Below are 24568 nucleotides of genomic sequence, written 5' to 3' on the forward strand. Positions count from 1 at the left end.
ATTGGGTGGCCGAGAGCCGGGGCGGTGGGATGGGCGGGGCGCAGCCTGGACCTGCTCCCGGTGCCCCCGGCGCCGCTGTCTCGCGTCCCCGCTGCACCTCCGGACCGAGACAGACACGAAACCGGGATCCTGCCCCTCTGCGCCGAGTGAGGCCGGTTGTGGAAGCACGCGATGGAGCGGAAAGTAGCACAAGTAGCGTGAGGGTGGCGGGGAGTGGGGATCGCCCTGGAGTCTCTCCCACACCCCATACCAAGGCTGGGCGGCGGGGATCCTTGCTTCTCCGGCCTCACTCCTACATGGGGTTTTGACTTCGTGTTCATTTTTATACATTTTACTGAAAAAAAGGCGTAGGACGCAGGACAGTGGCTTGTAAACAGTGGGCGCCAAACTGTGTTTGTGGACTTAGGTTGGACTTGACGCACAATCTATCTCCGTGTGGTCCAACCAGAGTTCCCAAAAGGGAAGCGACTTGTGCGAGGTCCTAATCACGTTAACAAATTAGTAAGAGCGAGAAAGATGGTGAGATAGATCTTCATTTACAAGGACCTTAATACTTAGCTAGGGAGACAAGGCTAAATGATAATGGTAATTGTAATAATAATAATTATAATAATAATAACCCTAACTTTTCTATGGCACATATTGTTTGCCGGGCACTTTTCTAAGTGCTTTGCATATATTAATACATAAGTACAATAAACAGCTGATCTAAAGATGTCCACATGTCCTGTGAAACGTATGACCAAGTGACATCAGCCTAGAGTGTAAGAGATTTTCATCTGGAAGACACACCAGCAGTCATTCCACACTGCAGTTAAGAGACGCAAGTTAGAACGGAGAGAGAGCATAGCGAATTAAAATTGTTCCTATCTTCCATTTCTTCTCCCATAGTTCTTTATCCCTCCCAACATTTTGTCTCACCTGAACTGGGCCTTTCTAAAGAATAGGAAGAACCACTATAAATTCAGCGTTCTGCCAGAACTTTGTTTTACCACTCATAAAAGGAGCCCCCTCTAAGTATCCAGGTAACAGTGAGTAGAAAAAAGTAGCACAGTTTATATTTTAGCATCTTTGACTTTGGTTGCGCTAATACCTTGAAAACAAATATGTAACCATTTTCCTACAAGTATTTCCTCTAGTTCTATTCTCCTATGTTGACAGAACTCTAGAGGGAGAAATTTGGGTTGGTAGAGAAAGACCGGAGTGAAAACCAGCTTGACCGACTCTGAACAGCTTGATTTTTACCCTAGAGTAAGCTTAACGTCATTTACTTTGAGGAGCCCAGGACCCTAGAAGGAAATTAGCTCAGTTTGCCCAGTTTATTTCAATGGATGAGCGATCAGTTCACTCTATATTGAAAAGATGGACTGGCCTGGGTGGAGCCTCACCTGATGGGAACACCATAGCAAAATAGACTGTGTGAGGAAGGTTCTTATACCAGCATCCCTCTCCAAGCTTCAGAAGCACAAGGAGACATCAGCCCATCATTCCAGTTGCTCACTTTTCATAGCTGTGGCTTTTGCCAAAGCAGAAGTTCCATTTGGATTGGTCACACTATCACTCCAAAGAAGAAAGGCTATTTTAGGTGGAGAACTATGTTGACCCAAGATAATTTCTTAAATCAATAGCCCTGGTTGCATCACACTAAACTTAGCCTTCTGAAGGATAAGTGAAAGAAGAATCTGGATTCCACTATGACTACCCTGGAATCTTCTCGTGGGCAGGAACTGTTTATGAATCTGTCTGTCCCCTATCTCATCTCGCAAAATGTTTGCTTAGTTGTGCCTCCTGCATCACATTTCTTCTGTGGTGACTCCTATTTAGCACTCAAGACTCAACGAAAATGTCCTGTCCTCGGTGAGGCTTTCACTAACTGTCCCAGGCAAAGGTAGTGATCCCCTTGCCCCTGTTATATTCTCATTCCAGTACAAAGCAACAATATTCCAACTCGTTACCAATGCCTGGCCTAGTACATGGAACTCAGTAGCAAGTACTCAACAAACTGATTGACTAAAATTCCTTACAGGTAATAGAGTGGCATTAAGGAGACTGGGGCCACATCCCTATGCCGTTCAACAGGGCATCCTCCAGTGCCAGGCTGGCTGGATATTTGATGGTAGTCAAAGTAATCATCTGCCCAGTCTAATAGTGAATAGGTAGTTTCTATATGTTAGGCACTGTCAGGTAAAGAGAAGAATAAGGTCTGACATCTACACAAGATGAAATGATGCAGCTAATTTAGAAAATAGTTTGGTGGTTCTCAAAGAGTTAAACAGAGTTACCTTAAGACCCAGTAATTCTACTCCTTGGTACATACTCAAGAGAATTTAAAACATATGCCCATGCAGAAACTTGTACGTGAATATTCTTAGCAACATTATTTATAATAGCTATAAAATTGAAATAACCCAAATATCCACTAGCTGATGAATAGGTAAACAAAATGTGGTACATCCACACAATGGAATATTATTCAACCATAAAAAGGAATGAAGACTGATACATGCTACAAAATGGATGAACCTGGGAAATATTATGCTAAGTAAAAGAAGCCAGAAACAAAAGGCCACATATTGTATGTTTCCATTTAGATGAAATATCCAGAATAAGCAAATCTATATAGACTGAAAGCAGATTTGTGGTTGCCAAGGGGTCAGGGGAAGGAGAAATGGAGAGTGACTGCTGAGTGGATATGGGGTTTCCTCTTGGGTTGATGAAAATGTTCTGGAATTAAATAGTGGTTATGGGTGCAAAACTTTGTGAATATACTAAAAACCACCGAGCTGTAAAAAGCAAAACAAAACGTGCACACAGCAGGCATTCAGAGAGTTTGGAAACCATCAATGAAGAAAATGTTAGTTAAATCCTGAAGTGTTAGTAACCGACAGTGTAAAAGTGTAGAAGAACAGAAAAGCCTATAAAACACAGTTAAAAGTTGGCTTGTCTCACCTCCATGCTCCCACCGTCAGCAACCGAGAGGGGATTTACTCCATAGATCCGCATTGTCCAATCAAACATTCTATAATGGAAATGTTCTTTATCTAAGCTACCCAATTTGGAAGCCACTAGCATATGTGGCTATTGGACATGTGAAATGTGGTTAGTACCACTGAAGAACTGAATTTTAATTGCATTTAAATTTAAATAGCCACATGTGGCTATTGGCTACTCTAAGTGTAGCTTTTGCTGGTTTAGAGGACTGAAGTCATCCTAACTGGCCATATGGAAAAATACTGGAGGGTATCAGAGTGGGAGAGTCAATGTCTTTATGTTCCCTAGCCTGACTCCAGCCTGTATCCACTAGAAATCCTTCAATAAGATCTCACCGCTCCCACCCTTCTCCCTTCTATGAACACTTAATGAACTTCAGTCAATAATACAGCATTTAGTTTTGTTTTTATGGCAAGGTGCTTCCATTCCACAAATATTTATGCACCACGCACTCTGTGGAATTCTGGGAAGAGGGACTGTAGACAACGTCAGCCAAATTCCAAAGGGTTGGTCTCAAGAAGGCAGGCAGGGAGAAGACACAAGAGAAATCCCTCATAAGGACCTGGCTCCTTACTTCCTTCCCTCCAGTATCCCCCCCCCCACACACACACACTCTATTGAGTGGGAAATCTTGCTATTAGGATGCTGAAGTGATGTTGAAGAATCTTTATTTAGATTTCCTGTTTCCAAGCGAAGCCTTGTAACATCCTTAACTCCTTCAATACACCTTCGAGTTCATGTTGATCTTTCTCTTCTTTGAACTTTCACTGAATTTGAAATCGATCAAATGTAATGACTTTCTAAGTGTTCTTCCTTAATGTGGTGTCCCCACAGCAAGATTCATTTGTTGCACAAATGTTTATTGAGCTTCTGCTTATTTTTCTGCCAGAACAGTCCTAGGAGCTGTGGATAAAAAGAAAGATAGGGTCACTGGGAAGTTTAGAGCCTAATGAAGAGGCACACAAAGAAATTATTCTGCAAAGTTTGGCCTAAATGTGTAGGAAGTTTCATTGAAAGCCCAGGGCAAGGAGCAGCTGGGTGTACACAGAAATCAGGGAGGGTTTCTCAGAGGAGGTGACATTTAAGCTAAAGGAAATTGAAGGACGAGTAAGTTTTTAGAACATTTTTAAAAATGTAATTCATTTATACTGCCCACCTTCCAAAATTGTATTTGAGGTAGTATATTGGAAGTTTTGAGGACCAATGTTTGAAAGAATGAATTAACATCAAGATCCAATTCAACATCTGTGACAGTGTTTTGCATTGCTGATAAGGGTACTAACTGGACGGTCATTCTTGTTGCCTGAGTGCAAGGCTTATTCCTGAGTGCAAAACAAAAGAAATATAAGGCTCTCTGATCTCAAGGAATTCAAAATCTCTCTTCCTCTACTATTGCAATATCCTTCTTACCGGTCTCTTGTGTTTAATCTTATTTTCTTCTTTTCCAGTGTATCCCAAATCTCAGTCATTTGTGTCTCACTGTCACTAGTCTTTCCATATCCATGTATCATCTGCACTATCATGTACTTTTTTCTTTGCATTGGCTCTCCTCTAGCTCAGCTTCATTGAAAAGGAATTTTTATCTCATTACCATCCGTGAAAAACAAGTATCACTTGCCATAAATAGAATGTTAACCACAAAAATAGTACAATGAAAGTAAAACCACATTATCTAATCTTAGCTGGCTATTGTTGGCTGCAAAAGTTCGGAGTTTGAGGCCCTGCTCTTTCTTTCATAAAGAGAAATATCAAGAGAGGTATTAAAGACATCAGCACCAAAGTGATCATTTCTCCTTGGCTAAATCAAACAGACTGAAAGAGAATTGCAAAAAGAATAACTCTCTCACTACCTGAGCTAATGAAATTTAATGTCCCTTTTCCATTCCACTTACAACCAGCTACAACCAGCTTCTGCACCAAATAAAGTCTGCTCATGCTGGGTACCACATATTTGTAAACACTGCTCTGATCCATCCTTCTCATAGGTATCTCATAGGTATCAGAATGATCTAACTCAATGTGATTATTTCTCTCCCCTATTCAAAATCCTTCAATAGGATTTCATTACCTAAGAAATCTTAGTTCCTTACCATGGGTTACAAGATCATCCTGGATCAGGCTTAGCCTACCTCTCTACCTTCAACTCTTATCCTCTTTAACTTTATTCCACCAATACAGAACTATTTGTAGTTCTCAGAGTGCACCATAGACTCTCATGTCTCTGTGCTATTCCCTCTACATGGCATGCTATTCCCCAACTACACCCACCTTATCATCTTTCATTTCCCTTCTGTGCTCATTTCTATTTATCTGCCTAGTACCCTACAAATACATAGACATACACACACGTGCACATAGCAAGACATATCAGCTCCAAACCACAACAGGATTCCTTCTAAAACACCTGCCTCTTTTTTTCTGGGGGATCTTCTTCCACTGCCTCACCCATGTGTCTCTGTCAGGCACTGACAAATTCTCACATGACTCCACACCTCTTATCACAGCTGGTTGGTCTACAGGTAGTCCACTGAACCAGGGTGAGCCAGCCAAAGTTCCTGAGAATTTCCTATGAAGAGCAAAAAATTGGCATCGCTCTTTCTCTGCCTTAAGATGCAGAGAGAAACAGGCAAACAAAGCAGAAAGAGATTCTCCACTCCATTTGTGCTGTAGACCAGCTATTTCCTTGCCCCTCCTTCTTTCAAGACATTCACCTTTTCCTTTTATGTTGTGAAAGAGACCCAATATCTTTACAATTCAGTCTTTTTCCTAAACTATTTTTAGTTGAGTTTGTTATTTATCATCAAGTATCCTAATACATTCCTAATCATCCTTGAAGTCCCAACACAAATGCTACTCTTTTGTGAAGCCTTCCCTGTCTCTTCCAAGCCAACAAAGGTGCCCCTTCTTTTATGCCTTCCTGCATCTTGTAACACTGGACCCAATTTCCAACAAGTATCTTTGTCATCTTGACATTTTTGTGTGAGAAATGGTGTTCTGTCTTCTTTGCCTGTTTTGATTATTCCATTTACCACCTGATGGGAAGGGAAACTTAGACCATAACAACCTATTGACACTATGCCCTAAGTAAAGTCGATATTGAGTGAAAAAAGGGCTTTTAAGTTTCAGATGTTCCACTATGAAGAATTTTTTTAAGCACATTGAATCCTAAGAAGAACTTTAAAAAACTGCCAACTGCAAGAACTCTCTTCCGCTGCTCAACCAGGATGGAACTAGAAATGCACCCCATAAACAGCAACCACCAAGGGGGAGATGGTACCTGGATATGCAGCAGAAAAGACTGAGGAACACACAGAGGGGAGATTCAGAGAAAGAAGGGAGGTCTGGGAGAGAAGGGACTGTAGGACCCTATCTGTCATTGAATCTCTGTGAATGAGAGGCAGGTCCATAAAGGAATGTTTTCCACCATCCATGAATGTCCATCTGTGATCGTACTTGGCCAAATAAGATTGAATTCTCTTAGGTAATTGACTGGACCTATGCACCTTTTCAAATGTTACTAGGCATCATGGGGTCATATCTGTTTGCATATTTATTTCTTTTCTAGACTGGAAGCTCCTTTTCAAAAGAGATTCTTTCAATCTCGGCATGTTGGTCATCAACGTCTAGCCCACTCTTGAGTTGGATGATTATAGCCTATGTTTAAGTTAGGAATGCTTCCCAGCTGCAAGTATCAGAATAACCAGTTATAATGGTTCAAGCAGTAAAGACATGTAATTGTCTGACATAAACAGTCTGGATGCTGGCAGCCCCAAGGTATGATGTTCCATGACATCTAAAGGACCTAGGCTCTTTCTGTTCTTCCACCCTTGGCTTTTGACTTTATCTTAGGCTGCTTGTCTTGTGAATGCAAGATAGTTGCCACAACTCCAGGTATCTCATCTTTAGAAAAGCATATACAAGAAAGGAAGAAAGTGGACTGAGGTGAGAGAGAAGTTTTCCTTTATCAGGGAGGAAAATCTTTCTCAAACACCCCTTCCTCCCCATCTGGTAAACTTCCCTTTATATCCCATTGGCTAGAAGTGAGCTGCATGGCCATCCCTAGCTGCAAGAGAGGCTGGCAAAACTAGTGCAGTCTAGGGCTTTTCCATAACTGTGAAAAGTACTTGTATTGCTCGCAGTATTGCCCTTAGTAAATGGGGCACTGGCTTTCCCCACAATTTTCCTATTTGTTCTGGAGACTGGCTAGGGCTAACACGCTATCTAGTTGGGGTATCTTGAGCCTAGGCAAAGATCCAAATGTACCTCTTCCCTCATTACATTTCTTGCTTTGGGCACTCTTGGACCCTCTATTCTGCACATGGAATTGATGAGAGGCCCTGAAAAGCTCTTAGATTCATACCTATGGGATCTCTTTAGTAGCCCATGGCTGGATCCTCCATCCAGGAGAGTGACCTGGAGCGTAGATTGCCTCACTGGCCTCTGTGTTACTTCCTTTGCAGGACTACCCAAGATTGGGCTGCCAGAATGGTGCTGGCATGCTGATTTGGGGTGACTCTCACATCATACACAGGATGAATTTAGGGCTCTGGGTTACTGACAGTTCTCTGCCAAATGTTGGCTTAAACTTCATGTGTAGGCCATGCATTGGTCTTGACTGGCCATATTCCAACTGCAGTGCTGCTTCTGGTCTACCTGAGGGCACCTGGGGTGGGGGCAGGCATTCTTCACTCTGTGCTGTCACCCAGGGCAGTTACCCCATCCTCTCCATGGGTTTCCCACCAGGTTTTCAGGGGTGGTGAATCCCTCCCAGGGATTTCCAACTCCACAATGCCAGCAGGCCCTTCTGATTGGGGTCCTCTCTTGCCTCTGACCGATGCAGTGACATCTTGCCCTCCCTGGTCAGTCTTCAGCCATGTAGATGAGGGATGGATATTCCTTGTGCTCTTCTCATCCATCCTCTCCTCCCCACTAGGGGCAGTGTGTGCAGGCAGGGGTGTGGTCAACACTGAGAGAGATAGCATTCTAGGAATGCAGTGATTAGATATGTGGCGTTCAAGAGAAGACCTGGCTGGAAGATGTGTTTTCTACCTTGATAAGGTTGCTGTGAGAGTCAAATGAGATTGAACCCCTGAGTATCCTTTGTGATATATACAACTGCACACAGATATTATTTTTATTAGTTTTACTTGAAATATAAGAAAACTAAGAAGGAGGAAACTAAATGACCCCCCAAGATAAAGAGGCACCATGGGAATATTTTTGGGAGGGAAAACTGATTTTAGACAACCTGGGATTGACCCCCAGCTCTGCCTCCTCCCAGCTGTGGGATGCTAGTTTGGTTTCTGAGCCCTGGTTCCATTTTATAAAGTGGGGATAATAATAATCCTACGTTGGAGGATTTGGGTGAGCATTGAATAAGGGGATGCTTATAAAGAACTTAGCACTGTTTCTGACATATAGTAGATACTTGATAAATATTAGCTATTATTTTTATTTTACTACACAGATATTTGTAGTAGAGCTACACATCTCCTGGGATACAGCCCTGCTCTGCACTAGAAGTAAATTATAAGAAAGAATTTTCAAAATGAGATTGACAGAGGGGCGCCTGGGTAACTCTCAGTTAAATGTCCACCTCTTGGTTTGATCTCAGGGTCGTGAGATTGAGCCCTGAGGGCTCCGTGCTCAGCATGAAGCCTGCTTGAGATTCTCTCCCCCTGCCCGCCCCCCTTGCAAGTGCATACTCTCTCTCTCTAAAATAAATAAAATCTTTTAAAAAAAATGAGTTTGACAGAGGCTGCACCGATATGTTAGGGTATCTGGCATTTGAGAGACAATATAGCAGGTGGGTGGGAGCACAGATTGAGAGCCAAGAGGCTTGGGTTTGACTCCTGGCTCAGTCATGTAATAGTTGTAAGGCAAGTTGCTTAGCCTCTCTGTGTCTCAATTTCTTCACCTGTAAAATGGGTCCTTGTGAGGGGTAAGTTAAGGTACATTAAGTGCTTAGGATGGTGGGTGGCACATGGTATTAGAAATTATTCAATATTGGGGTGCCTGGGTGGCGCATCTGACTCTTGATTTCAGCTCGCATCATGATCTCAGGGTCATGAGATGGAGCCCTATGTGGGGCTCACGCTGGGTGAGGAGCCTGCTTAAGATTCTTTGCCTCCTCCCTCCACATCTCCTCTGCCTTGCCCCCTCTCTAAAAAAACCCCAGAAATTATTCAGTACTATTAATATTATAATTCTGAATTCATTTAAAATTCAAAATAAAGTTTGTTCTTAAAAATCCCAATTGGCTATTATTTCAAGGGGCCTTGATTTTAGCAACTGGAAAAAAAGAATAGCACAGAGATACATCCCATGTCTATGTGCCATTGCCTATGCCTGAAATCCCTCCTTTTGACCCGTAAAACCACTATTCTCCCCTCCCCCCGGGGCCAGAGCTCATTCTCTCCTGCTCCCATCTCTCAAGTGGGACTGATGTCTCCTTTTTAGTCATCTGTGTATTTCCTGACATTCCTGATAAATGTTTCTTAAATGGAAAGCTGAAAGAGAGTAAGGTGCATCATTTTAAACTCTTGTATTTTGCAGGCGAATGCAGAATTGTGATTCATCGTGGAACTGACACGCTTCCTGTCAGAGGATGAAGGGACTGGCGGAGGCCTTCAGGAGATGGTGCCTCTAAACCCCAGGGGGAAAACACGCGAAGAATAACAAACCATCCCATCTTTAACGAGAAAGAGCTCCAGCTCTCATGGCTGCAACAGTCAGGTAACGTGAACCAGAGTGGGCGGTAGGTCCAGGAAAGTTTTCATCTGAATCCCAATTCTGCCATTCAGTGGCTGGTGGGCCTTCGAACCAAACATCTGAGCCTATTTTCTTACCTATAGAATGAGGGCAATACCAGCCTCAAGGGGGAACTTTAATGATGAAATGAGATAATGCAATGCCTGGCACGTAGAAAATGCTTAATGAACTGTTAAGTGAACGAATGGTGCTTTAAAACAAAACGAAACAGTACCATTATTGGCTGAAGCTACACGACCCTTAAAAGCACAGGGTTGCTTAACCTTGTACACAACTTGTCCTTCTCAAGCATATCGTTCCGCACATCGTCCAGGGCGGGGCCTTCACACGGCTTCTCAGACACTTAATCTGGGGCTATTCTGCAATCAAGAAGCCCAGGCAGGCGGAGATTTGGCAAACCCCTTCCCCAAGCCCTTCTCTTCTCCAGCTGGCTCAGAAAAGCTTCCATGGCAATGATAAGAACCTACTCCCTTTTATTGTTTTTTTTTTCCCCAGTGATGGAGCAATCACATGATTTCAACAGGAAAAACAACTCTGGAGTCAGAGACTGTTTGGATTGAGCCACAGACCTTCTGATCTGAGTCCCTGGAGAGAAAAGACATTCAAGGCTGGTGGGATGGGGGACAAGCTGGACAACAAGCCTGGCCAACACATGCTAATACCAGGCTGGCCAAATGAACAGGTTCTGTCTCAGGATCAAAAGCAATTTTTTTTTTTAAAGATTTTATTTATTTATTTATTTGACAGAGAGAGTAAGAGAGGGAACACAAGCAGGGGGAGTGGGAGAGGGAGAAGCAGGCTTCCTGCAGAGTGGGGAGCCCGATGTGGGGCTCGATCCCAGGGCCCTGGGACCATGACCTGAGCCGAAGGCAGACGCTTAACCGACTGAGCCACCCAGGCGCCCCTCGAAAACAATTCTAACGAGGAGCTCATATTTCCTGAGTGCTGAGGACCAGGCACTTTACAGGTGTTGTCAAATTTAATGATCACAACACTCTAAAAGGAGAGTTCATTATCTTCATTCTATCAGTGAGGAGAATGAGGCTCTGAGAGGCGCCCCTGAGGAGCACACAGGAGTCAAGAGCTTTGCTAGCATTCCACACATTTTACAAGCCCCCAGAACCTGTGTGTTATCTCCTGGCCCCACCAAACCCTAAAGAGCCCACAGATCTCTTGGGACCTGGGGGGGGGAGGAAAGCAAGTTCTGAATTACTAGGTCCAGGATGGGGCGTAAGACTCTGCATCTCTAACAGTCTTCCAGGGGATGCTACAGATCCAGGGACTTTAACTGCAGTACCCACTGGTCTTACCCCAGTGGTCTCCCACTTTGGCCGCACATTGGAATCACCTGGGAGCTTTCCAGGATGCCTAGACCTCATCCTAGACATTCCAATTTGATAGGGTACAGCTCTGCGCGGGACTGCCGAAACTCCCCGGTGACTGCTCAACGGCTGGTGGCCTCCGGGGCCCACCAGACCGCCCTTCGTTGAGGGGTGGGGGTGGGGGGTACTTTCTGCAGGCTCCTGAGGCTCGGGGGTCACCCTGCGCTCCCCTTTCCCAGACACAGGCTCTAAGGCTGGGCTCTGAGGTCGCCCTTGCAATGGCCTGTCTCAGCAAACTCCCAGCCTAGGACGAGGCCAGAACGGCCACCTGTCTCCTTGAAATAGTTCGCAGCTGTGCTGGTGACCTCACCGCCCTGGCTCCGCCTCTGGCCAAGCTGCGATCCCGAAAGCCCTCTTCCCCAGCCCTGAATTCAGGGCGGCTTCGGGCTCCCCCGCGCGGCCGGGCCGGGGAGGGAGAAGAGCCCCTGGCGAGGCCGGAGCTGCGGCGGAGGACCTGGCCGCGCCGGCACCGGGGAACCCAAGGTGGCCGGGCCGTGAGCGCGGCGGGCAGCCTCGCCCGCGCCTCCCTCCCCAGCACTTGGCAACGGACGAAAGCACACGATCTCCTCCCTTTCAATGATGTATAACAAACAAACGTTGGAGTACCCAGGCGAAAACGGAAAGGATGTCTCCTCTTCCCCTTACGCTTCCCAGAGGCAACCACAGGTTTCGGCGGGGCTCATAGCCATCCAAACCTTTTGCTATGCATAAATATGTATATTTACACAGACACGTAATTACTGTGTTATAAACAAAAGTCACCATGTACTATTTTCCCAAACACTATCTTGGATATCTTTTCCATACATACACACACACACACACACACACACACACATTATTTTAGTGTCTCAAACTTGTCTGGGAATCAGAATCTCCTGGGGGCACTTTTTAAACATACAGTCTCACCCCAGACCCGCTGAGTCAGAATTTCTCAGAGGGAGGCCTGAGGAGTTTTTAGGGATTTGTATTTTTAATAAGTGTCTTGGGTAGTTCTTTTTTTTTTTTAATTTTTAAACTTTTAGGGGCACCTGGCAGGCTCATTTGGAAGAGCATAGAACTCTTGATCTCAGGGTCATGAGTTTGAGCCCCACGTTGGGTGTAGAGATTACTTAATTTTTTTAATTTTTAGAAGTTGAGATATAATTGACATATAACATTGTATTAATTTTAGGTACAACATTTCAGGTGATTCTTATGGAAAATGTCTTGCCTTTTTAATAGTCATACATGTCCGATATAAGAATGTACCGTTGTTTAGTTATCAGTCCCCAATTGTTGAACATTTAAGCTGTTCCCAGTATTTTCTTCAAACTATACACAATACTATAAACACAGGCACTATACAGGTACTCATGAGTGTGTTTCTGAAGGATAGTTTCCAAGGAGCAGAATAGCTAAATTTCAAGCTTCCCCTGAAACTTCTTTTCCCATCTCATAGTGTTTATGTTTGAAACATGGAACCTCATAGCAGGACAGAAGTTGAAAACCTGCATGGTCAAGACACATGTCACAGACATCATTTAAGATTTTCAGTAACCACATTCATTTGAGTAATATATTTTATTTAATCTGATATATCAAAAGTATTATCCCAACATATAATCGAGTGAGAACTATTAATAAAATATTCTACATCTATTTTTCATGCTAAATCTTTGAAAATTGGTGTGAATTTTACCCTTGACGCACACCTCACCTCAAACTAGCCACATTTCGAGTATTCAGCAGTCGCATGGGGCAAATGACTATTGTATTGGACAGTGCGGATCTAGATCTTTTATTTTACTGGGGAAATATTTAGGGGGGCAGGAAATGAACAATTGTGTAGCATCTACAATGTACTCGTCCCTGAAGGGGCACTTAACATTCATTATTGTTAACTGAGGGGTGAGATTTTTGCAGAGGATTAAGCTGAATAATAGTTCAGGTGAAAGACATTCTCTCTTCAGAACAACCCTATGAAGAAGGCAGGGCATGGGTTATTAGGATGTCCATTGTTTCAACTCGAGGTTGATAATTTGTGTAGATCACAGAGCCACAAACACAGAGGAGGAACCAGAATCATGTCTTTAGATTTCAGAGCCTATGCTTTTTTTTTTTAATCCCACAGCTATCTCCACGACCGTTGTTCAAAGTCCATTCTTACGTTAATGGTGAAGAGAGACCTAGCAACAAATTAAGAGAATTACGAGAAGTCACATCATCAATCTAAATAGTGTGCCGTTCTGTAGACTCGTGGTTAAAAACATGTATGCTGACGCCTCTTGGTGGAAGTCAGAGTTATTGCAAGCCACTGGTAAATACGTCTGTGGGCCTTCCTAGTTCAAGAACTGAATATACAAAAATATGACAACTATTAGTTAAAGGTTATTGAAATAAAAAAAATGGATTCTTTCTACTGGGAAAAGTTGGGAATCATTGATGTAGATTTTTTGTCTCACTGTCAGAGGGACAGTCACAAACTGAATAGTTTCAGGTTCTGTTTCGGGTATCTTCTTTTTTAAAAAAATTTTTAAAGTGTGTATGATTGTACTTGGTCATATCTCAGTTTCTAAGTTTACTAGTGGGTGTGTTAGTGTGTCTATTCTCTGGCTAGGGTGTCAGCTCCTCAAGGGAGAAAGACTTGGAACCCTTAATTTAAGGCTCTGGACATTCTGGGCACTTGAATGAATATTATTGATTGCCTGGGGAAAAAATGGGTTAAGAGCACAAAATAAATATAGTGTTTGTAATGGAATCTATTGATTCTGCCCGCCCTAAATCCTTTTCTTTCCCCCTCAAACCACACAGCCCTAGGGAGGCTGTCAATCAGTACCCTGCTTCTGGCTGACTGGTGGGCCTAGAGATTTGGCTCTTTATAGAGTGACAGGGCTAATGCTTCATACAGCTGGGCTAACAATTTCAATTAGCTAGACCTTTAGTCTCTCTAATGTTTCAGCTTTTTCTAGTATGATTCTGAGACCTTCCTCCCCCACCCCCAGCCTAATGATAAATTCCTTTTTCATTATTTCCAGAATAAATCTAAAATATAATGTATTACATTTCCATTTAATTCTGCTTCCATTTGGAAATTTGAACAAGTTCTCATAAGCGTCAAAGGAATGGGAGACTTCGAGTTCTCAAACGTACAACCAGCTATTTTCCTCCAGAGATCAAAATGACAACTAACAACTAAATTGATAAGAATTGTCTTTTAAAATGTTATACTACGATTTGGTAATCCCCAAGGGTTTTGGCCACCAGCAAGAGCTGTTAGGTGGACAAAGAGAAACCCTCTGTGAAGAAAGTGGATTGGCTTCAGACTGGTGCCTACTGAAGCTGGAAGACTAGAAGTTCAGCCTCCTGGTGCTGGAGCCACATTGTACCCCCTTTAGTTATTAACTATGATTGCAGCAGGCTGACATGGGGAATTAGGTCCTCCATCACCCAAGAGAGACCTATTGAGGTCAGCTGCCCCGCTAACCCTACGGGTCCTACCCCTTATGACTTCTCCCTCCCTACCAGCTCCATGCTCCTGACCCATCACAACCCCTCACAACCCCAACACCACAACAGGAGGGGCTACATCCTGAGTTCCACCCACAGATCCTCAGACTGTGTCCCCATTCTCAGCAAGGATACATTGACTACAGAAAGATCTGGGTCCTTCCACCAAAGCTAAGGTGGCAGAACTGAGTTATTTTTGAAGACCATATTTGCAAGCACTAAAAAATCAAATACTGGGGCACCTGGGTGGCTCAGTCAGTTAAGCGTCCGACTCTTAATTCCAACTCAGGTCATGATCTCAGGGTCGTGGGATCAAGCCTCAGATTGGGCTCCTCGCTTAGCGGGGAGTCTGCTGGAGATTCTCTTCCTCTCCCTCTGCCTCCACCCTCCACCCTGTGCTCTTGCTCTCTAAAATAAATTTTTTTAAATCTTTAAAAAAATCGAGTATTGGGGCACCTGGGTGGCTCAGTTGTTAAGCGTCTGCCTTCGGCTCAGGTCATGATCCCAGGGTCCTGGGATTGAGTCCCGCATCAGGCTCCCTGCTCTTTGGGAGGCCTGCTTCTCCCCCCGCCCCCCCCCCCCCCGCCACTTGTGTTCTCTCTCTTGCTCTCTCTCTCTGTCAAAATAAATAAATAAAATCTTATAAATAAATAAATAAATCGAGTTTTGACAAATTCAAGGTGATATGACAATACCAACACAATGATGTCACCGCTTTTGACTGTGGAAAAGCTACCATATTCATAGTGATTCCACAACCTATGAAAAGAATGTCAGTGACCTCTATGGTTTTTTGGGTTTTGCTCATGATTTTATACAAGTTAATCATCAACAAAGTGCCCTAGTAGTGACTTTTGGACTAAGCCATGGGTTTTTATCAAGAGTGGAATCAGCGCTGAATGCATGAATCCATACTTAACACTTACTCAATACCTGTTGATGGCAACCTGATGAGTAAATTTAGAAAAGAGCTTAATGAGGCTTCATCCAAATGGGTGGCAACCTTAATGACAGAAGGGGGAAGAATCCAGCACACTGCACATGTAAAGAGCTCCTCACTGGCTTATGATATTCCATGCCTAGGAAATGAGTCTTTGAAGGCAAGAATGTTGGGGGAAGTTTTGGCTGCAGGATATTCACCAAACCAGGCAGGGACTCTTTGCCCAAGAACAGAAGTTACTGTGGCAAGTGTGAAAAGTCATTGTATAAAACCACAGTGGGGATTCACATCTGGCCATGTGGGAATTACCTGTGTGCTTAAGCAGAGAGATGAAAATGGGAAGTCCAGGAAGCTCCATTTTCGAGCTCGTCACAGAGTTTCCTTCCAGTTGGGGAGGTGTTATGGAAAACCCCACGGTGATAAAATCCGACTCCTGTGTTGTAGACACAGAAAATGGGGACAAAAGTCACCTGTGGTTCTAGCAGGTCTTAAATCCAACTACTGAGACAACGATCCTTCGATTGGTGATATAAAAGGGGGACACTACTAGTTTTGCTAGCACTGTTTAAAGAAGATGTCCCCAAAAGTATAAATGCTGTTACATTCAGATTTTTTGCTTTTTAAAAAAGATTTATTTATTTATTCGAGAGGGGGAGGGAGAGTGTGTGTGCACGTGCGTGGGAGCTCGAGTTGGAGGAGGGGCAGAAGGAGAGAATCTCAGGCTGACTCCCTTCCCAGTGCCAGCTGACATGGGGCTTCATCCCAGGACCCATGAGATCACGACCTGAGTGGAAACCAAGGGTCTCATGCTTAACCAATGGAACCACCTAGGTGCCCCCAGTTTTGTTTTGTTTTGTTTTGTTTGCTTTTAATGGAATGTTTGTATAAGCAACAGAATCACATGGTTCAGGGTATACAGTCCAAAATTTATCTCCCATCTCTGTCCTGTCATCATTCGGTTTTTTTCCTCTAAGCTCACCAATGTCACTAGGACCACATAAATCTTTTCTCTTGTGGTAACTGAGGTACACACGCATGCATATACATTCTTCCTCTCCATTTTTACGAGAATAGCACCATTTTGTAAACATTCTGCTCCTTGCATTTTTCACTTAATATATTTTGGGCATCTTGACATATTAATATGCAGAAGGGCTCCTAATTTCTTTGTGGCTACGTAGTGTCGTATTCCTTGGGTGTGGCGTAATTTGACCAACCAGTTCTTACTGATGCACATTCACAGGATCTCTCATCTTCTGCTGTTATCAGCAGTGCTGCAATCCCTTACACCACACATTCCCAACAGGGACCATATCACCCCTAAAGGGGTGTAAGTTTGTTCTTGGCAGGGGCAAAGAAATCTTCCTCTATTTATAAAGCACAGATATGCATAGTGTACATAAACACATATTCAGTATATGTGTGGTATTAAAATTTTATGAGGGTGGAGGCAGGTGATTAGAGGAAGAACAAATCTACAATGGTTCCTTAGGATACCAGCAATGAAACAAAGTGGAGAAACACTAACGCTGTCTCAGTCCCTGCTGTCAACAGGACATGGCACCTGACTTACACCTGGCATGGCCCATCTTCTGGAACTGAGCACGTTGATGTGGGAGCAAAGATGGGATGCCAGCGGCAGGAGGACGAGGGTGACTGTCTGATTTTAGTCCCCAGGCTGCTGGCATCTGGACCAGGCGCATCCTCCTCAGAGCACAAGGACCCTGGGAGCCTCCCTTCGACTGCCTTAAGGACATGGGATGGATGAATGAACACAGCATTCCAGTGACAACCTTGACTCTTTCTTGACTTATTCAAACATTTGAAATGTTAACATAGTTTTCTCTTGATTTTAGATTATCTGGATTTTAAGAAGTCCTCACAAATGTTGTCACTCGGTCAAAGTCTATTTATTCCTCCCTGCTGATTTACTCATTCGGCACCAATAACAGTTTAGGATAACGCTTAACCTCCCTTCGACATTCTTTGAGGAAAAGAGGCATGAAGGGGGAATGAATTTGCTAAGAGAGTAGAACTTAAATGTTCTCGCACACAAAAAGAGAGAGAGAGAGATCCATTTGTGAGGTGATGGATGTATTAATTAACTAGGTGGGGGATCCATTCCCAACGAATATGAATATCAAACCACCACCATGTACGCTTTAAATATCTTAGAATTGCCTATGGCAATTATACATCAACAAAGCTGAAATTGAAAAAAAAACAACAACCCCACAATTAAAAAAAATTATTGTGGGTCCTTCTCCAGTTCAGATCTGGTTAATACAGGAGAGCATTTCTCCCCTGAATACATATGGGGCTCACACATAGGCGAGCCTCCTTGTTTCCCTTGGATCCCCTTTCTGGGTCACACACAGAGATGAGGGAGCCATTTCCTTCACCACACCCAGCTGTTTCCTTTCTCAGTCCGTCAGACTTGTTTTCCTCCTAGCAAATGATTGCCACCCCTTGCCCAGCCTTCCTGGGGCTGAATCGGCTTCCTGCTTCTGACCTGCGTCTATTCTTTTCGTTCATCAGGAGCAGAGCCAGGTTGGAGGGCTGGCCAGTGGGGCGGATCCCTCAAGTCACAAGGGGCAAGAAAATGTCACCTAGATGCTAAAACCCACCCATAAAATGCAACCAACCAGACGAACGCTGTGTTTCCAAGAATTCCTCTCAAGGAGGGCGTACCCTGGAGCTGGAAGGGCTGCTTCAGGGAGTGTCCGGAGGGAGGGACAGGACCCCTCACCCACCCAGGGCACCTGCTCTGGGAGTCCTGGTGGCCACCAGCTGCCTTCCAGGGAAGAGGGTCCCTCTGACATAGAGCTTGTTTCTTGCATGAATTATGCACATTCAGGGTGAGCTGGACAGCTCAGGATGGTGAGGGGAGGCTGAGCTGCCTCCCACCTCTGCCTTCTCCACCTCCCACCCTGTTCTCTAAATGATTTTGAACAAATATTTATTTATTTATTTATTTATTTAAAATATTTTATTTATTCATTTGAGAGAGACAGAGCGAGAGAGCCCAAGCAAGGGGAAAGGCAGAGGGAGAGGGAGAAGCAGGTTCCCTGCTGAGCAGGGAGCCCGACGTGGGGCCCCATCCCGGGACCTGGAGATCATGACCTGAGCCGAAGGCAGACATTTAACCATCTGAGCCACCCCTTGAGCAAACATTTAAAGAATATTAGTTTGATCTGTGTCCATGATTAGCCTACCCGTGGAGCCTAGGGGTCTCGATCTAGTTGTAATCAGTGTTCATATTTTCTAAGACATCCTTTCTTTGTTTGTTGGAAACATACATTTAAAAAGAGAAAAACGTGGGGCCCCTGAGTGGCTCAATCAGTTAAATGTCTGCCTTTGGCTCAGGTCATGATCTGGGGGTCCTGGGATCAAGCCCCTCATTGGGTTCCCTGCTCAGTGGAGCCTGCTTCTCCCTCTCCCTCTGCCCCTCCCCCTGCTTGTGCTCTCTTGCGCTCTCTTTCTCTTTCTGTCAAATAAATAAATACAATCTTAAAAAAAAAAAAGAAAAAAAGTTTTCTAATAATCACTCAAGTCCCCGAAGCCATAAAGGAAAAGATTGATACATTTGACTCCACAACCAAAAACTTGGTGACCAAAACCACCACGGCCACAGTCAACAAATATCAAAGTGGGGAAACACTGTGATTCATTTTACAGCAAGAGATTAATTACCTTAATATATAGGAAACTCATAAAAAATCAATAAGGATCCATAATCCCAATTGGAAAAGCAAGCAAATGACACGATGAATGGTCCACAGAGAAAGAATTGCATGACTCCTGGTACTCAGAGATGGTCATCTGCCCTCAAAAGAAATGCAAGCGAACAGTGAGAGGCTCTGTAGATTCTTATTGGGAAAATGAGATCATCTTATGTGGTCAACATTCTCCCTACCCATTCTGAGTTAACTGTACTGAGAGACACCTCCTGTGCACAAAGAGGTAAACTGAGGTAAGCTTAAAAATATGAGTTTATTTGAGGATAGCCGAGGAACTGCAATTTGGAACAAGCGAACTGTAGCAAGCTGCAGGTGAGTCCGTTGAGGGTTTGGGGTAGCTGTGTGTGTGGGCAGGGAATGGAAAGAAGGGAGACATCAGTTAAAGTCCGTTAAAATTAAAAAAAAAAAATGGAGACCAGCTTTGAAAGCTTCCTGAGCAGACAAAACTAGTCCAGTGGCACAAACAAAGCTCAAGTCAGCCCCCTTTGTGGGACGAACCCAACCTAGTCATCTCCTGCTCATGCCTCTGGTAAAGCTTCCCAGGGTTGATATGAGACAATCTCTGATCAACTTCTCATCCAAGAAAATTCCAACATTATCACTTTTCTGTAAATCAGGCCCTTCTGGGAAATCTGTCTCTTAGTCCTTAAGTTTGGTCTTCCTGAGGGCACATGTGTGAGATTTTCCATTTTGTTTCTTCCCGTTCTGTTTTAGATTGAAATTGTTTCACACCCACAACAAGTGCCGGCTTCGGTCTCAGCTTCTCGTGGGTGTGGAAGGAATAAGACTGGAAGACGGAGGACAAGGAGGCTTCGGGAGGCAGCATACAGATGGACCTCTGGGAGCGGGTCTTTGCTTCCCATGTCCTTGTATCCAACAGCAGGGTAGAGAGGATGATGCATGGGGTTGCTGTCCGACAGCTTCTGTCTTCTGTTGCCTCAGTGTTTTAAAGAACAAAACAGCACAGGGGGGCAAGGAGACTGCATTGATGATGTCAAAGAGAGGCCCAGATGATAAACACAGTGAATCTGGAGGGTGGAAAGATGACGGTGGGTGGGGGTGAAGGAGCACACTCAGTGCGCTTGAGGGCCCTATACATAGAGGCAGGTCGGCCTCCGTTGGAGAATCCAAGCTGTATTTGCTGAGGATCCAGCTTTGTCTCAGGATCTTCACAGGAAAGAACTCACTGAGAGCAGTCAAAGCATAAAGATATGTCCCAGGGACAGTGGACTAGAGATGGATGAGTACAGCCTGGGGTACAGCCTGGGGTCTGGACCTTGGTCTGTCCCTGTGTGCCAGCTTCCTGCGAGAGTCTGAGGGGCAGCTATAAATCTGGAGGTGCTGCTTCATGAATGTCTCTCTTCAGGGCAGAGCACATGGTGACGTTTCTTTGGAACCAATGAATGGAATGGGGCTGAGAGACACATTCTCCATGGGGAGTAACTCTGTGCACTTTGGGGCAGGGGCCCACACCATACACAAGAAATATCACCCACCGAAGAAGACAGGAGACATTACTGGAGTTAGCAGGAGATTCCAAGACCATGTCTGAGTCTGCTTGGAGACTCTTAATAACTAAGTGGAAGGAATTTGAGATGGGTCCAGGGTTCTCACAGAGGGTGAGCTGGAGCCAAAGAAATAGTGTCAATGTGATAATGTTTTTACTTCTGGGGTGACAGTATCTGTAAACATACAGGATTGGTTAGATAGGAGATCGGTAGAGTAAGAAGGGCCAGGTTGTTGGGATTCTGGCAGCAAGCTTGGGGAGCACTTTAACCTGTAATGGTGAGCTATGGAGGGTTCTTGAGCAGAGGAAATGCATGTCTCTTGTAAATTGTTTGAGGAAGATTAGTCTGGTATACGGGGAGATCGAAGGGGAGGGGAGCAGAGATGACATGGAGATGCTAAATGGTAGGACTGGAAGATCTTAGCCAACATGGTAATAGTAGGAGTGAGAGGGTAGAGGGTGTGGGTCAGAGCACAGAGGAAGCGTCTGTTTTCAGATGGGGGTGTCTCTTCCGCCTCCAGCCCCTGCTTCCCCTTTTCTTGGCTGACTCCAACTTGTCCTCTACACTCCAGCCCTTCTTTCAGGAAGTCCTCCCAGCTACCACCTCCCTCCACCACCCAGGAGGGGCAGGGTCAACATCCATCACCACCCACTCAGCCAGGAGGGGCGGGGCCACACGTCCATCACCACCCACGCAGCCAGGAGGGGCGGGGCCACACCTCCATCACCACCCACTCAGCCAGGAGGAGTGGGGCCACACGTCCCCCTCCCCCAGCCAGGAGGGGCGGGGCCACACCTCCATCACCACCCACTCAGCCAGGAGGGGCGGGGCCACACCTCCATCACCACCCACTCAGCCAGGAGGGGCGGGGCCACACCTCCATCATCCCCCCTCCCCCAGGCAGGAGGGGCGGGGCCACACGCCCCCCTCCCCCAGGCAGGAGGGGCGGGGCCACATCTCCGTCACCCCCTCACCCACTGGCTTGAAAGTGTGGCCTGGTCTGTCCCCTCTCTGGACTGTGTGTCTCTCTTAAGGCAGTGAGCTTGATTTTTCAGTGTTACATAGTGTGCCCAACATGCATGTTATGTGTGCTTATGGGGCTAGAAAAGAGGGAAGAGTCTAAAATGCCTCATCGGTTCTAGTTTTTTTACTTTCCTTTTGTTTTTGTTATATCTTAATTTTTTCAGACATTATCTTAACAAGTAAAAGTAGTACTGATGTATGGGCAGCATAGGGGTAGGGCAGTGATTCTCAACTTTTCAAAAACTACCATTCCCCAATGGAGCTTTTTTAAGAGTATTTTTCTCCTAATCGTCTTCTTCCCAGCTCCCCGTGAATAAAATCTTAATGCCACATATCCACCGTGTATCTGTGGAGGGTGACAACCCATCGTAATATCTCAGACTTGTTCACATACTCCCTCCCCCAACAACAAAAATTTTCCCCCTTTGGGGACCCTATTGAGAATACATGGTGTGGGGCGACTGCCTTTGTTCCTTTGGGCTGTTGGAACAAGTCACCACAAACATGGTGGCTTAAAACAGCAGAAATTTACTGTCTGACCCTTCTGGAGCCGGGAGGTAGGAAACCAAGGTGTCAGCAGGGCTAGGCTCCCCCAAGACTCGGGGGGGGTATTGTTCCTTGGCCTCTTCTAGCTTCCGGTGACTGCGGGCACTTGCTGGCTCACGTCTGCGTCATTCCAGTCTCTGTCTCCTCCTCACAGGGACGCTCTCCCCTGTCTTCCCTGTTTTTCTGTCAATGCCAAGTCTCCTTCTGTCTTCCTCTCAGAAGGATTTAGGGCCTGCTCTGAAAATCCAGAATATCTCATCTGGGGACCCGTAACTTTTCCCAGAAAAAGGCCACATACACGGGTACCGGGGTTACGACATGAAAATGTCTTTCTGGAGCCGCCATTGAACCTGCCACAGTGACTAAAATATATATATATTTTTTATTGTTATGTTAATCCCCATACATTCCATCATTAGTTTTAGATGAAGTGTTCCATGATTCATTGTTTGTGCACAACACCCAGTGCTCCATGCAGAACGTGCCCTCCTCAATACCCACCACCAGGCCAACCCATCCTCCCACCCCCCGTGACTAAAATATTTTTAGGGGACGCATGCCTTGTGTCAGTGACACAAGCGAAAAAGCTCTGTGAACATTTCACACCGCACAGTGCTGGTCCGGTGTGGTTATTACGGTTCTGCGGTGCTTCTAGCAGGTACAAGGATTTTGGTGGGGGAAGCAGGGGAGCATAGGCCCCTCACATTTCCCGCATCCCCAGAAAAGACCTGTTTTTCCTCCGCCCCCTTTGCTCAGGGGTAGCCCTTTGGTGCCCTCTCGTGGATCTTGTGGTAACTACAGAGTCTTCATTCTCCGAGGAAAAGATGCCGATTTTAAAAGATTAGCTACGAGAGCCATAGAACAGCAATTAAACAACAGCAGAAGGGACTTGGGGCATGTACATTATAACCCAACACAACTTACGTCCACCCTCGGAGAAGCGGTGCGGGGCAGAGGACGCCGGCCGCGCTGTGGCTTCCGTACTCGTGTTTCCCGCTTTTCCATTTGCAAAGGGCTCTGTCCCTTCAGGGGGCTGCCTTCCGCGTAGCGTCCTCCTGCCCTATGTCTGGAGCACAGCCACCCCTCTGGGGGGCCTCCACGGCCCGTGAGAGCACCCACTTGCTCTCCCTCCCCTGAGAGCCGTTTTCTAGCAGGGATTTCTCCTCCCTGTGTGGCAATGGGGAAGAACAGAGAGGGGGTGGGGGTGGGGAGCAGGGGACTCTGACTCCAAGTGGGTAAATCACACAGTAATAAACCCTTCACATACATCTGCATTTAAGCAGGTTTTCTCAAGAGCTGACTGGATCTTAACTGTTTTTTAATAATGTTATTTTTAAGTCCATCCACAAATTCAAACATTAACCGAATTGATTTGTGTGTCAGGCATCATGCCAAGCTCGGGGCACACACTGGTGAGTCCGACGGAAATGGTGTCTGGCTACCTCGGATTTACCCACAGGGAGACCAAGATTGAACACCTGCTGTGGATAATCAATGATAAGTGCTGTAAAGGGAAAATACAGAGGGAGACACAGCAGGTGAGGCAGACTTGATGTGGGGCTAGGCAAGGAATTGAACAAAGCCGGGATGAACACTGCGCATGCCCAAAGCCAGGGACGAATGCGCATGCCCAAAGCCAGGGACGAATGCGCATGCGCACGCTAACCTGCTGGCGCTCTTAATCCTTTTCACCAGTTCAGCTATTTCAGGAAAGGGGATGTGGGAGGTCTGGTGCTAAATTTGGTTGTGAGCTCCTGGGGGCCATTTTTAAATGAAGTCCCCGAGGATGAGCCCGGTGTCTGATTCACCGTGTCACCCTGTCTCCCCACAATTAATAGCTGGAGTTGTATACAGAGAAGTTATCAAAAGCAAGTCAAACACCGACCTTTCCATAACCAACAGACTATTTGTTAAATTCAAAGGCTGCTGATGCCAGGAAGGAGAACAAATGTGTGATGATGGCGGCCCGTCTCCAAGATGGTTGTCATCAATTCCTTCTCACTCTGTCCGCCCATCTGATTCTCCACTGGGGGTGGGGTGGGGGGGGGAGGGGTGGCATCTATTCCTCTGCACCACACCCCGTGGATCTGGGCTGGCCGAGGTGGCTCATTGACCCGTAGGATGCAGTGCAAATGATGTTGGGGACTTCCAAGGCCAGGTCCTAAGAAGTCTTGCAGC

General features: G+C 45.4%; 2 long non-coding RNA genes across 2 annotated transcripts; one reads left to right on the plus strand and one right to left on the minus strand.

Annotated features, from left to right (window-relative positions):
- The first annotated feature begins 85 nt into the window (after positions 1 to 85).
- LOC123861845 (uncharacterized) lies at positions 86 to 14129 on the plus strand. The gene is made up of 4 exons (XR_006795141.2): positions 86 to 192; positions 9547 to 9726; positions 10258 to 10444; positions 13258 to 14129. It is a non-coding gene; the product is annotated as an uncharacterized LOC123861845 (long non-coding RNA).
- Positions 3625 to 24128, minus strand: LOC135361640 (uncharacterized). The gene is made up of 3 exons (XR_010405294.1): positions 23315 to 24128; positions 15883 to 16006; positions 3625 to 3894 (listed from the first exon to the last, which is right to left on the minus strand). It is a non-coding gene; the product is annotated as an uncharacterized LOC135361640 (long non-coding RNA).
- Positions 24129 to 24568: the final 440 nt, after the last annotated feature.

This window comes from Mirounga angustirostris, unplaced genomic scaffold (genome assembly GCF_029215605.1).
Source record: "Mirounga angustirostris isolate CCGP_5_RB_7025 unplaced genomic scaffold, mMirAng1.0.hap1 SCAF_9, whole genome shotgun sequence".
NCBI classification, from domain to species: domain Eukaryota; kingdom Metazoa; phylum Chordata; class Mammalia; order Carnivora; family Phocidae; genus Mirounga; species Mirounga angustirostris.